The sequence below is a fragment of the Podarcis bocagei genome (genome assembly GCF_964188305.1).
Source record: "Podarcis bocagei genome assembly, chromosome: 1".
Taxonomy (NCBI): Eukaryota; Metazoa; Chordata; class Lepidosauria; order Squamata; family Lacertidae; genus Podarcis; species Podarcis bocagei.
Window position 1 is genome coordinate 85,046,927 of NC_138125.1, and position 15,065 is coordinate 85,061,991.

Here is a 15,065-nt window from a genome sequence, read left to right on the forward strand (position 1 = left end):
ATGGCTTCTCTTTTCCTGCTTCCTTGCGCAGCTGCAGCCCAAAGCTAGCAGTTATATTCACAAGGATTAAGCTTGCTGGCCAAATATCCCAAGAGGACTTCTCTAAAACAAGAACGGCTGATTGCTTGAACTTGGAAAGCCCACTATACTTCTTTTTCTTTTAAAATAACCAAACATCAGCACCATTGGGATGAGCACCTGGAAACCCACATATACAAAAAAATACAAGCCACAAAGTTTCTCCCCATTCGAAAACTTAACAGAACTGTATGTGCAAAATTACCATATTCTAGGAAGTCGCTGCCCATGTCTTCCTTTCCACATCTAGGATGAGTCAGAACTTTCTTTCCCACAAATTTTAACATTTACCAGCAATTCAGCAACTTTGAGAACACAGGAGACACCCAGTTAAAGAAGCGGTAACATTTATTAGGCAATAGGCTGCTGTAACGGCTCGGAAAGAGAACAGTCAAAGGTGATTTGCAAGAAAGCAACAACCCTTCAGCTTCCACTTGGATGCCAAACCATGTTGGCTGTGAACAGCCCCATATATATTTGGGGTGGATGGGAGCACTTCAGCTGTCACAGAGCTATGTTTTGCTGCTGCTGGGCACTATCCGTTTTCTTAGTTACACCTTCCTTTTGCCTCACATAGCAAGGCTCCATGCCTATCCCCTGAATATTGCCAGCAATGGACGTATAGAGGCTTCATGCTGCTGTGGCCACCCACCCAATGCCCTTTTTACATTGCACTGCTTGCGTTGGGCTCAGACAGTAGCACAATGTGAAAAGAGCCTTGGACAGGGGCCATGCCCAGTGCCTCAGGAGGCTCTTCGCACACTCTTTCCCTCTCTCCGAATTCCTATGCGGAAACAAGAGAACCACCTTCTCACCTCGCCCAAGACAAGGGGGATTCATTTTAACTCTTTATCAGTTTGCTTTCTTTGGGGTGCCCTCTGGGCTGCTGTAGTGCCCAAATAATTTCAGCTGTCCTCTCTTGTCTTCATTCAGCAGGAACATCTAGTGTTTCTAGAAGGTGATTCAGAAGGTCCACCTAGAGAGGGAGGGGAATAAAAGTAGATGGAATAACTTCTTTCTACAGCTGAACTGCTCTCTGTCACTGCACCCACCAGCTCCACATCTGCAGCGAGAAGGCTATTCACTAAGTGTGAACTGGAATGGCAGAAGATTAAGGAAATGTCTGTTCTTGTTAGGACGGCTAAAAAACTCCCTTCTTGCCAGATCAGAAAAGTCTTTATTTTAGTGCAAGTATACTGTCTCATTGGCGTAGCCACTGAACAAACAGCTAGATCTAGAAAGTTGGATTCAACTCTTATCTCTCCCCACAAATGCCTCTTAGTATTCTTTTAATTCCAACCTGAGATTTGTGGGTTGTTGTTTTAATTCTACAGAGGGATAATACTTTGCATCTAGATGGGAGTATAAGAAATAAGCCGCCTTAAAAATAATAATCATTAGATACTAGGATAGTAGGATTCTTAGGGATACAGGTGGCACTGTGGTCTAAACCACTGAGCCTCTTGGGCTTGCCAATTGGAAGGTTGGCTGTTCGAATTCACTCAATGGTGGTGAGCTCCTGTTGCTCTGTCCCAGCTTCTGCCAACCTAGTCGTTCAAAAGCACACCAGTGCAAGTAGATAAATAGGTACCGCTGCAGTGGGAAGGTAAACAGCTTTTCCCATGCACTCTCACACTCACCAGTGTTCTGTTGCGCCAGAAGCAGTTTAGTCATGCTGGCCACATGACTGTGGACAAACTCCGGCTCCCTCGGCCTGAAAGCGAGACGAGTGCCGCACCCCAAAGTCGCCTTTGACTGGATTTAGCCGTCCAGGGGTCCTTTACCTTTTAAAACCTTTTAATAGAATTCACGTGTTCACATTTCTGGGTATGGATTCAAACCTGTACCACTCGTCTCTTACTTTTGGCCCTACATACAATCTCATATACAAATACTGAAGATCTGGGATTCTCCATTTCCACCATGCCTTTGGAAGATTGAGACAAATTGAGAAAAAGTAGCTTTACATTCCAAATCATCTAGTAGGCAGCAGAGTCATGGATAAGCAACGTTAGGTTTCCTGATTCCATGTCTGTTACTGTAGCTATCAACTAACCCTCACTACTATTCAGTACACAGAAGTAATTTTTCCATTAAGAACAAGTATGTGTCTCTGTGCCAACCAAATGCACATATTCCATTCTAGTAGTCTGGTGTATATGACAAGAGTGTGATTTACACGTGAACTACTATATGGGCCGCAATATATGCTGAATGGTTGATACAGGTTATCACCATGCAGAATTTTGTGTGTGTATGTCCAACGAGCAGCATATAAAGGCCTTACCATAGCTCTGCAAATATATGCAACAAAGTCCTCTGACAGTCTGTCCTGCAACTGTTGCCAGATGCAGACAACTGCTGCATGACTGGTTTGGCTGTGGTCTGTAAGCCTTGAGGGCTGAAGCATTCACTTGACCTGATCTCTTGATCCTATGGAATTCACTATGGAGGCTATAAATATCACCATGGGCCTCCAGCAGGAACTTTGGGTGGAATTGTTTTCACTTAACAACCAGAAGCTCTGTTGCAGAAAACAGGGTTGAAAGTACAGGGTAAAATACATGCTCTACCCAGAGGAACTCAAAGCAAATAGATATTAAGGGGCAGAATGGCAAACAGGTGCAGGTGTGGAAGGTTTATTTTCCAAAGCTATGAGTGCTGTCACTCAAGGCTGGGAGTCTCACCCCACTGCCTTAACCACATCCCATGCTAATCACACCACAAGACCTTGGAATTTGATTCATGTGAACACTAGGTTAAAAAAAAAAGTTGTAACCCAAGGCAAAACTGTCCCCCAGAACCAAAACCTTGCTATCCAATATGGATATGCCTATGGAGACCTCTGAAAGAGAACCAGCAATCAGCTCACCAGTAAAAATTAATGCAGATGTATTTATAACAAAGTGCCTAAGTGGTTTGGCTGGGAATTGTGCCATAAATGAATTGGAGAGGCCGACTGATAGTTTTGTGACGTGGGCTGGTGGGAAAGGGTGCCCTCATCTTTCACCAACAGGTCATTCACCTACCAGTAGTGCTGAACCTTGCAACTAGAGATGAAGCAATTGGAATTTTTGGGAAATGACAACATGCTTCTGGAGCAAAGGGAGCAGAGAAGAGGCTTTCAAGTGAAAGAACTAGATAAGTGAGCTGCACCACAGATATAATCTCTCCTCTCCCATAAGTCTCCCACTCCCTACCCATAGAGGCTTTTATATTCTGCACCAGGGGTGGGGGAGTTATGCCCTCTGGAAGTTGCTGGACTACAACTTCCATCAATGCCAGCCAGCATGGCCAACGGTCAGGGACGATGGAAGTTGTAGTCCAGCAACTCCAGAGAGCATTGTGTTGGCTATACCTCCTCTTCTACACACAGGGATCTTTGCTGGATCCTGACTTTGTTGCAGTTAGTCTGCATGGTTTTCTTGGCTGCACAAATTCAGTGGTAGATAGCTGCAGTGATCTAACACAGATAGTGTAGGCAAACCTCTCCTACAATGCAGTTCAGTTCAGACTGTGTTATATTGGTTGAGGCCATTAAATATATATCTAATCACTACACCTCTTTAAGAGGGGAACCATATGTTTGACAGATAGTGGTTGTATGTTTAATCATTGCTAACTTCTAAAAATAATAGAGACAAGGGCAACCCAAGGCATTAACAATCTGCAAAACCTTGGAAGACAAAAATACCAAACTTGGCTTCATATAAAAGTCAAAAAAGTGTAAAAGCAAACATAAATGTAATTAACAAAATCAAGATGATCCAGAGAAATGAAATGGAAGTATGCATGACTTTGACAGAGACAATTTCTTAACTGAACTCAAGCATGTTTTCTAATAAATTAAGGTAAGTAGTTTACTGGGTGGATGCCTCCAAGGATTCATAAGCGTGCAAGTTTTGTTGGAACTACAAGAAAATATTGCTGCAATGTGACCGAGCTCAGGAGCAAGGAAGCTGCTTGTGAACGCAATACTACGTAAGACCAGCATGAAAGCATTTGAAACTGCCCATTTAGCCAAGAACTTTGCCCTTTTCACAAACAAACAAAACCAGCCTCTAGTATACAATATAGAGGACAAATAGTTAAAGACCACTGAAACACGTCCCCAGAACTCTGATCAGCTTTCCCCTAAAGTTATATTGTTCTAAACAGAAAAGGTAACACAGGGACCTTCTAGAGTTGTTCCCTGAGATTACATATATGGGTTGTACCATAAGGACAGCACATCACTTTTGAATAAGACAGTTTAAATTGTAGTTACTTCATGTGACCCCGGAAGAAATACTTTGTCAGGGTTTTTGTTTGTTTAAAAAACCCAAGACCAGTTCGAGTTTATTACACCCAGCAACAGAATGGATTGAGTGACACATGTAAGTAGAATGTATTTTAAAATGTTTTTAGAAGAGCACTGGAATCTAAAATTCTGACTAGGTGTAAAGACACAAAATCCAATGATGCTCACATGTCCAAACTTGAGTGTTAGGATCCAGTATACAGAGTGGAGGCAGTTTGTCAATTCACACTGATGCTTGAAAGCAGGTAATTGTGCACGTCTCTGAAAGAAAGTTGGTGGGCTGCATCAATTTATGCACATTTAAGGCCTTAGTATTTGGTGGCAGCGCAATCTATCATCTCTTCCAGTCTGTGCAGGATGCTCTGATTTTTCTCACACACTCAGGTGGTCCGATCTGAGTTTATGGAATGGTCACTCCAATACAACTGCCCCACACCAGGAAGCAAGGTTGTAATCCCAACCCTTGTTACCTGGGAGTAAGCCCCATTGAATTCAGTAGGACATGCTTCTGAATAGACATGGTTAGGCTTGCACTGTAAGAGATCACCAGATCAGGGAGAAGTATCCTTGATTAATAATATCTTGGTTTCATGCTACTATAGCTCTTTTGTCAGGTTTCAGGTTAAAGATAGTTATAGTGGATATATTTCCACCTAATTAAGCTTTGTTGAACTGAATTGGTGGCAATTAGTTGTAAGGCACTATGAGGAACCTGAGAGCACAATCCTGTACTTGAGTTAACATTGGCTGAAGGGCTTTACAGTTTTGCAGAAATCTCATTATACAGACAGAATGCTGCTGCCACGGCAGATCCTTGGGTGGGACTTGCCCAGTACAACGGCAAAGCCACATTAACAAAGCTGGAGAAGATATGCCAGTGGAACAGCCAAAATACAGCTTTGCATCCATAAGGTCCTAGATTCAATTCCCAGCATCTCCAAGCAGGACTAGGAGAGACTGCCTTAAACCCTGGAGAGATGCTGCAGGTCAGTGTAGGCAATACTGAGCCAGTTGGACCGAGGGTCTGACTTAGCATATGGCAGCTTCCTCTGTTCCTATGAGTCATGGGTGAGACATCAACAGCACAGAGGAGGAGCAAACATGCCGAACCCTATACTCCTTCACTCCACAGCTATGCCCCTGTTGACAGTGAAATTTTGCATCAGCCCTGGACAGGACACATGAGATTTCCTTCCTACTGTCTTCAAGGGGGTGGGACATATGAAAAGATAGCTGGCCCTGCATGGACAGCTGGCCCACCCACATCTCCATGAGAGAGTACAGGATACCGTGTAACTCGGCACCCAGTCACAGCACACTCCAACCAGTAAAGCCTTAACAGATGGCAGAACAGCACACCCAAAGAACTCGCAAGAGAGAATCCTTAGTGAGAGGAAATTATGGAGAAAGAGCACTTTGAACAAAGAAGTTCACTTTCACAACACACATGGGAATGTGAGCACATTGCTAGAGCTTCTCTGCCTTGAACCCTAACAGGCAGTGTTAGAAACCAAGATGTGAAAGCTAGGAGCTAAAGGGCACCTTAATCTTAGGTTATGGGTGCAACAACAGAATGTCTAGGCACCTTTTAATAAGAAGAATACAAGCTGAAAATGAATGACCTGCAGCTAAAATCTTATGTTCATTTTTCACATGGTCTAGTCCTTCCCCTGCCCACCCCCCTAATATTCTTAAGAGGGTCTCTTCTCCAGTCTTCAGAGAGTAGCTGGAAGTGGGGAGGCAGAAAAAGGTCCTCCTTTCCTTCCACTCTGCAGTTTTAATCTGAAATCTTAGGCAGAGTACTTCGTCCAGAGCTCAGAAACTGCTCATACAAATGAAATTCCCTGTCGCAAAATGCACCTAGATTCATGGGTAGGCAAACTAAGGCCCGGGGGCTGGAACTGGCCCAATTGCCTTCTAAATCCAGCCCACAGATGCTCCAGGAATCAGTGTGTTTTTACATGAGTAGAATTTGCGTTTTTATTTAAAATGCATCTCTGGGTTATTTGTGGGGCATAGGGCTTCGTTCATTATTATTTTTTCAAAATATAGTCTGGCCCCCCACAAGGTCTGAGGGACAGTGGACTGACCCCTGGCCTAGAACAATGGGAGTTTCAAACACTGCTAAGAGGTACCTCGCCTTGAAGCTCCCACCTTACTCCAATTCCAACTACTTAGAAATGTAGTATCTTAGTACTCTATATATGCTATCAGAACATGAAATCTAATGGAGAACAAAGATTTCCAAACAGGCTATGTAAAAAAATTGCTGCCTTCACCCCTGAAAAAAGTCAGATTGTTGGCATAAAGATGCTTACAGTATTATGTTATTGTTTCTAGATAAGGTTACTACCTACTGAAATAAAAATGCTAGTCCCTGGGCAGCCCCAGTGTTTTCCAGGACTCAGCAGTTACCAGGGAGTATCTATTCACCCAAGATGCACAGCTCCAGAAACAAGCAAACTGGGGGGGGGGGGACCCTGAAGTTTCCTGGTTTTTCTGACAATTATTTTAAGCAAAATAAAAATTGGCCAAGTCAGTTCCTCTTCTCTACCCTACCCCATTGGGCTGGCAACCAAATTTGTATACACTCTAGTCTTGCTAGCAATACTTATTTAGCAAATTTCTTACTCTCTCAACTTTAATTCTCACTTTATGCAAAAACATGATCCTCAGGGTCCCTTCCAACTCTGATTCTATGATTCTATCCCTTCCTCTGTTTAAATTGCAAACCCCTTCGGGAAGCTGCTGCTTTATTATGTATGAACTAACTCTGCATTAATGATGGCTGTGTACCACCTAGTTCCGACTTCCTCAACCTTGGCCCTCCAAATGTTTTGAGACTATAATTCCCATCATCCCTGACCACTGGTCTTGCTAGCTAGGGATCATGGGAGTTGTAGACCAAAAACATCTGGAGGGCTGAGGTTGAGAAAGCCTGACCTAGTTTAAAGGAACTGTAATGATGGTAACTGCAGGTCTGACTTAATACAGTTTAACATTGGCAGCATACCATAAACATATACCTTGGTGAAACTGCACCCAAAGCAAGGATGAATTGCTTAGGTCAGGGATAACTCACACAAATATTTCTTAGGTCTTTTTCTCAATCTGTACAACATATATATATTGTCTGCACTGATTGAGCTAGTCCACTGCCAACATACCAGCCATTTGAAATTGCCTTTATCCACGCTGTGAGTAGATGCTTCTGCCACAGATGTGCATAAAACCCAGCAGCTTCTGCTAAAGCTGAAAAATAAACCCCAGCAAATAACCTTGCATGTTTCCCCTTAAAAGGGAAACTTTATTCCCCAGGAGGCAACAGCGCTGTCCTAATGAACATCACTTTCCCCCGGAAAATGCAAACAGGAACATAGGGAGCTGATTTATATCGGATCAGTCTATGGGTCCATCTAGCTCAATATTGTCTACCCTGACTGGCAGTGGCTTTCCAGGGTTGCAGACAGGGATATTCCCAGCCATGCCTGGAAATGCTGGGGGTTGAATCTGGGACCTTCTGCACGCAAAGCAGATCCTCTACTACAGAGCTATGCCCATTACATGTGCTTGGTTTTTGCATAGGCTTGGATCTCCAGTGGGCAAAAATGTAGACAACGCAGGCTAAAGAGTCACTGGGCTGGAGAAGTCCTCTAGATATTGGGTGCTTGAGGTCTTTAGAATCCCTCTTTTACAGACATCCTAGGCAGCCTTCCTCCTCAGACTTACTGGTTGCTGAGCTACAAAAGTGTGGCCAATGAGGACATGCAAGATCCTCTCAACTCAAACCCCAATGTGCATATGTCCTAGTTTGGGGGGGGGGCGGGAATCCAAATATGAACTGAGGAGAACACAGAACTTTTTGTACACGTGATACAGGGTCCCCGCCCCCCAAAAAGTACACTCAAAGCACCTTTTGCGTTTCCTGTAAAACATCCATAACCATGGTGGCTGGAATTGTGGTGTCTTCATAAAACCCTTCCAGCTTTTTCTACCCTGCATTCACATTCACAAAGGAGCGCAAGCCCTGAGAGGAAAAAGGGGGTCCGAGGTACCTTCGTGTCACATTTGGGGGGGACGGACGGGCCAGGGAGAAGGGGTGCCTGCAGCCCGGGACTATTCTTGGAGACCTGAAACAGCTTGGGGGGGGGGTCGCTCTTCCGGACTCTCTGATTCCCATGGGACCCCTCTTTCCTGGGCCCAGGACACGGGAGACAGTGGTCCCCCGAGGGATTTTGGGGGACTCTCGCCTCCTGCTTTTTTCACCAGCCGGAGAAAGCCTGTCCCCCGCCCTGCCCTCCTTCACGCCACTCCCGGAGAAGCCTCGCCAAAGGGCGCTTGAGTGGAACTGGCGGGGGGCTGGAAGGACGGGGGCGGGGAAGGCAGGTTAAAGACTCGGAAGGTCGCCGCCCTCCGTTCCCCGGGGGTCTCTAGCAGCACTCCGGGCGGGGCCCCGTCCAGCCTTCGCCCCTCTCCACAGAGCCGCCACACGAAAACACCCCCGAGCCCCCGCGCTTCAGACTCGGAGCTTGTGCGAGGGGCGCCGGAGGAGGGGAGGGGGCCCCCCTCGCGAGCCATTGGACGCCTTTACCCTTTCAGCAGCTCTCGGGCTTCTCCTCGTCTCTCGCCTCCCCCAGTGGCAGAGGTGGAAACTTGCGGGGAGTTTCCTCCCCCTTTCCCCCGGGCATGGAAGTGGAAGGCGCTCAAAGCAGCAGCTCCCGCTTCTCCTCTCCGCATTCCCTTCCGTCCATCTTGAATACTTGAGATTCTTGAATGGAGCGTGTGGGGGATCCGCGCCGTGCGGCTCGGCTCCCATTGGCTGCCCGTTAACCCTTTGGAGAGGGGCTTCGCCTTCTCATTGGACGCGGTCCCGTTTCCCTCCCCCCCCCCGCCCACGCGCCGCCGCCCCCCCACCCCTCGCGCGCGCGCCCCCGGCAAATAGGGATTCTGCTACAACCTTTCGATCTGTTGTTGCAGCTTGCTTGTTTCGGTGGTCGGTGCGTCAAAGTTCGTTCAGAAGCAGAGGCGCTCGAGGGGATCGTTGTTAGTACAGCAAAAACAACAACTACTACTACTACAACTACAACTGCAACAAAGATAACAACTACAACAACAGTACCCTGCCCATTTGACTGGCTTGCCCATTTGACTATACTGTATAACTAAGTTGTATAGTTATTCATCTCCACTTCAGAGAAGGCCCTCTGCATGGCTCCCTGTAACTTCACTTCTCGCAGTGAGGGAACTGCCAAAAAGCCATCAGAGCTAGATCTCAGTGTCTGGGCTGAACGATGGGGGTCAGGGGTGCCAACTTGAATGAAAGGGGAGGGGCAGGTAAACCCCTCCCCCCATAATCGATTACAAGAAGCAGTGCACACACACACCATTTGAATGGCAATGCCCATCAACTTGGGGGGCAGCCCCCACAAATATTTTATTGGGGGGGGAGGGACTTTGGCTCCTAGGAGTTGGCTCCAATGACGGGGTGGAGACACACAGAAGCAGTGAAATGGGGCGTCTTGCCTAGTTTACATGAGATGGGGATGAGGAAGCAGGAACCCACTTTTCCCTTGGCTCCTGGTACCAAGAAGGTGGGTGGGTGGGGTGCGGTGAAAGCAGGAGCTGCTGTCTGAAAAGGGTCATGAAAATGTTGGCCCTTGAATGCTTCATTTTGGCCCTGCATCCGCAGCAAAATGCCCTGGGCTGCAACAGCTCTCAGCGCTGGCATGCAGCTTATGTTCACTTTTGGGGGCATTTTTGTGCTGCCGTTCTGCCTTCCCTGGAGGGTGACAACCCAGCAGATGGTGCTAGTGCCAACAGACATGTCAGTTTTGTTCTGACAATGGCCCGGTTTCAAAGCTGCATTTACACCTGTGGAGGAAAAATTGCCCCCACATCCTTTCCCCCTGAAGCTTTGAGATCACATGGGTGGAAGCAACTTTCAGCAAGGTAGCTGGGATGGTGAGTCCTGTCCTCCAGCAACAACTGGAAGGCTACAGGTGAGTCACCCCTGGTATCCAAGAACACACATCGTCTCTTAAGAGAACCAGGGAACTCCCCACAATGCATAGTTTTGCCCTTAGGCACTTTTATCAAATCCTTCACCCCAAGTGACCACAAATTAAAGGAATGCAGAGGAAACAAGTTGCAGACAGAACACGGGTGAGAAAGTCCTCACAGCCTGTGTTGACATCTTGTGTGTCTCCATTAGTAGGGCATTTCCTAAGAAAGGCAATACTCTCGACATAACAATTGGAACATTTTGTATTCACTTACACCCTGCACATCTGTGAGACAAAGACTGTTCAGGTTTTCTGAATAAGTACCTATTTTCTACATTTATTTGCATATATTCCCAAAGCATCTTCATTATTTTTTTCATTGAAGTATGTCGGTTTGTACATCCATTGTTTTTATTTATGGATACGGTAAAGGTAAAGGACCCCTGGACGGTTAAGTCCAGTCAAAGGCGACTATGGGGTTGCGGCCACCCACTTCTTTTATAACAGGAAGTTACACCAGCCAGTCACGGGCACTGTTAAAGAATGGTTTGGGAGTCAAATCTAAAAAAATGTAGTATGAACACCGGCAACTGGGAAACATTGGCCTGCAAGCACTCCAATTGGAGAACAGCCTTGACCAAAGGTGTCAAAGGTTTTGAAGATGCTTCAAAGGTTTTGAAGATGCTCAAACTCAGGACAAAAGGGAGAAACACGCTAAGAGGAAGGCACGCTGGGCAAACCCTCACCATGTACCCACTGTGGTTAGACTTGTGGATCCAGAATTGGCCTCTACAGTCACTTACAGACTCACTTTTAAAACTATGTTTATGGAAGACAATCTTACTCGGCTACGAGTGATTGCCAACACCCCAAGTCTTTTGTGCTGACTCCCAATAACTCCTGTCAAGATGATCAAAGGTCTGGAAACCAAGCCTTATGAGGTACAGTTGAGAGAATTTGGTATGTGTAGCCTGGAAAAGAGGACACTGAGAGGAGATATGACAGTCACCATCAGATATCTAAAGGGCTGTTACAGTACATGAGTGATGGAGCAAGTTTGTTTTCTCCTGCTCAGGAGGGTAGGACCTGTAGCAAGGGCTTCAAGTTACAAGCAAGGAGATTACAACTAAATATCAGGAAGAACGTTCTGGTGGTAAGCGCTGTTCATCCCTCAGGAGGTGATGGACTCTCCTTCCTTGGAGGTTTTTAAGCAGAGGTTGGATGGCTATCTGTCATGGATGTTTTAGTTGAAAGTCCTACATTGCAGGGGGTTAGAATAATAGAATCTTAGAGTTGGAAGGGACCCAAGGGTCTTCTAGTCCAACCCGCAACATTTGACTCAAATGGTCAAAATGATGAAGAATGGGAAGACCAATGATAAAACTTGCAGACTTATATATTCAACATCACATGGGTATAGAAGAGGCTTCTGGACACCCTCAGAATATCACTATAGTGCTTTGAGGGAAAATAATTTCCTGCTTGCAGATGCTGGGAAAACCAAACATTAGATTTCCCACAAATACCTCCCACAGGCAAATACGTACAAGCAGAATTTCTCATGCACAATCCTGTTTGATTACGGTGAGAGCAGCCCCAAGCAATGCTTTTTACATCATTTCCCGTTAGAGAAGGAAACACAGGAAAGCTTCCACTGGGATTCAGGGAAGGCTCCTCACAGAACCATGAAATAGCAGGAGATTATGGGACTTTTAACACAGCTATTTGTACTGGAGGCTATCATCGCACACGGCTTGCATAGGAAAGGTCCTCAGGTAGAAATAAAGAAAAGTGAGCAGGGTGTGTTGCATAAAGAACAGCAATAAAAACTGAATTTTTAAAAAAGTTAGGAACTTTTCAAGACAGGTTGAGATACTTGAAATCAGCATCAAGATCAGAGAAGACATTCAATACTTTAAAAGCTACAGATTATTATTATTTGAATTTATATACCGCCCTATACCCGGAGGTCTCAGGACAGTAAATTCCTCAGATTTGTCTCAAACATGGGGGGGCAGTTTAGACAATGCTGCCAAACATTTTGTGCTTACCAGTCTTGCCTGTTGTTCACAGTTAACTGACACAGAAGTCTGAAGATTGCCATTGACCAGCTCCACCTGTCCCTTCATGGTCTCCCAGTGATAGGCAAGGATTGTGAAGTGTATCCTTTGTAGGTTGTCAGCATAGGAACAATCCTATCCCACTGTTGTACAAATACAAACATACAACAAAGTAGAAGGTAACTGATGGAAGGAGAGATGGGAAACTGAGACTTCCCTGTAAGAATTCACTTTCTTTGCTTAGATAGGGGCTGAGATAAAGGGTCGAGTGTTCCAACATTAGGGGTGTTTCCAGACAGGAGCTTTATTTGGAAATGGATCAATGAAATATTGCAAATGGATAATTGACAACAGGTTTTTGTTTTGCTTTAACTTACTGGAATTCTCCTAGAAATAGTAAATCTTTATTAAATGGGTTGTGGGGATATGGAATACAGGCAGGCAGTTTGGTACCGAAAACATTGTATGGATGCTGCATGCAGGAAGAGCACTGGCCCCACAATAAACACCTGCTAGAAGCCTCCAATGTGTTTTGTGTGGAATTGCCACCACTTCATTCACTCGTTTTTTTATGGGGCATCCACACAGATGAAGCTATCATCCAGTCGTTGTCATGCTGCATTTCCCCCTGTGATTTTTCTGTCTTTCTCCTATTTTGAGGGAAGGATTTAAGCATATACCTGGAAATTTAGATTTGCGCAATTAAATTGGATTAAACTCAAGTGCAACAAATTCAGATTTCATAAGAAACAGACTTTTGTGGTTTGGAAATACACTGGAAAATGTGAAATGAATGACTAACAAGGAATACATACTGTATATATGCCCCACAAGCAAATCGGGATGAATGTTTGTGGTTGTATAATTTCTCTGCAAAGAAAACAAATAAAGACTGGATATAATCTAACATCTGCAAATCATGAGAAAAGTTTGAATAAATACGTCATCTGGAGCAGCCCTCAGGCCACAGGAAGTTCAATCTAGTCTCCACAGGTGTAGATGCTCTTAACACTCATTACTTCTCCATCTGTATAAAAGGTGGGCTTTTCATGTGGGCAGCAGCTATTGGACCTATCACAACTCGGCAACCATTTACTGTAACCTTTGGCGTGGGTTCCATTTAATCACCCTATTTTTAAATCAGCCTTTAGCACTAAGCATATATATAAATATGAATATGAAGGTGAATGAGTTTTGGGTATTAGGCTGTATGCTTATACACTTCTAATCCCTGGATCCAGCAAGTGTTTGATGATGCATGCTCTAGTCCTCTTCAGCACACCTTTGCAAGAGCTTCAGAATGTTGCAATTGTGCACAGGAGACTTTAGCTGTTCACACAAATGTGAACATTTTGAAATAACTTGGAGACTTTGGAATAAATGCCCAAAGGATGTTTTATCCTGGAAGAAATGTGGTGCCATCAATTACTCTCAGTAATTGGATGCTAGTCAGTCACACCCTTTCTTTAAGAACTTCCTACAGGAATTCATTTTTTAAAAAATAAATATTTATTAAAGTTTTCACAGTATTACATAATGAGAAAGAAAAAAGAAAAAAATAGAAAATAAAAAACAGTTAAAAATAATTCCATCTTTACATCACTTATCTTTCATTTACTTGTTTCCCGGACCTCCTCATACCTCCCTTTTTTGTATTCCAGTTCAATTTATTAGTCCAGCAATTCCTTTCCCTCCTTATTATCCTGATCTTTAATCTTAATATATTATAACATTAAATTTTTACCTATTAAAAATCCAATTTTTCCATATTCTTTTAAACCATTACAGCTAGAAACCACTTAACTTCAATCCAACATCATTCTAACATTCCTTAATTTTGCAATATTTCTGTAAATAATCTTTAAATTTCCTCCAATCTTCTTCCACCGACTCTTCTCCCTGGTCTCGGATTCTGCCAGTCATTTCTGCCAATTCCATGTAGTCCATCATTTTCATCTGCCATTCTTCCAGAGTGGGTAAGTCTTGTGTCTTCCAATACTTTGCAATAAGTATTCTTGCTGCTGTTGTAGCATACATAAAGAAAGTTCTGTCCTTCTTTAACACCGATTGGCCGACTATGCCCAGGAGAAAGGCCTCTGGTTTCTTCAAGAAGGTATATTTAAATACCTTTTTCAATTCATTATATATCATCTCCCAGAAAGCCTTAATCCTTGGGCACGTCCACCAAAGGTGAAAGAATGTACCTTCAGTTTCTTTACATTTCCAACATTTGTTATCGGGCAAATGGTAGATTTTTGCAAGCTTGACTGGGGTTATGTACCACCTGTATATCATTTTCATAATATTCTCTCTTAGGGCATTACATGCCGTAAATTTCATACCTGTGGACCACAACTGTTCCCAGTCAGCAAACATAATGTTATGTCCAACATCTTGTGCCCATTTAATCATAGCAGATTTCACCGTTTCATCCTGAATATTCCATTTCAACAGCAAGTTATACATCTTTGACAAAGTCTTAGTTTAGGTTCTAACAGTTCTGTTTCTAATTTTGATTTTTCCACCTGGAAGCCAATTTTCTTATCCAGTTTATATGCCTCCATTATCTGATAATAATGAAGCCAATCACGCACTTTGTTTTTTAGTTTTTCAAAACTCTGCAAT

General features: G+C 44.2%; 1 long non-coding RNA gene across 1 annotated transcript; it reads right to left on the minus strand.

Annotated features, from left to right (window-relative positions):
• Window positions 1-408: 408 nt before the first annotated feature.
• Window positions 409-9,229, minus strand: LOC308582491. Its single transcript, XR_014005695.1, has 2 exons — window positions 8,970-9,229; window positions 409-1,054 (listed from the first exon to the last, which is right to left on the minus strand). It is a non-coding gene; the product is annotated as an uncharacterized lncRNA (long non-coding RNA).
• Window positions 9,230-15,065: the final 5,836 nt, after the last annotated feature.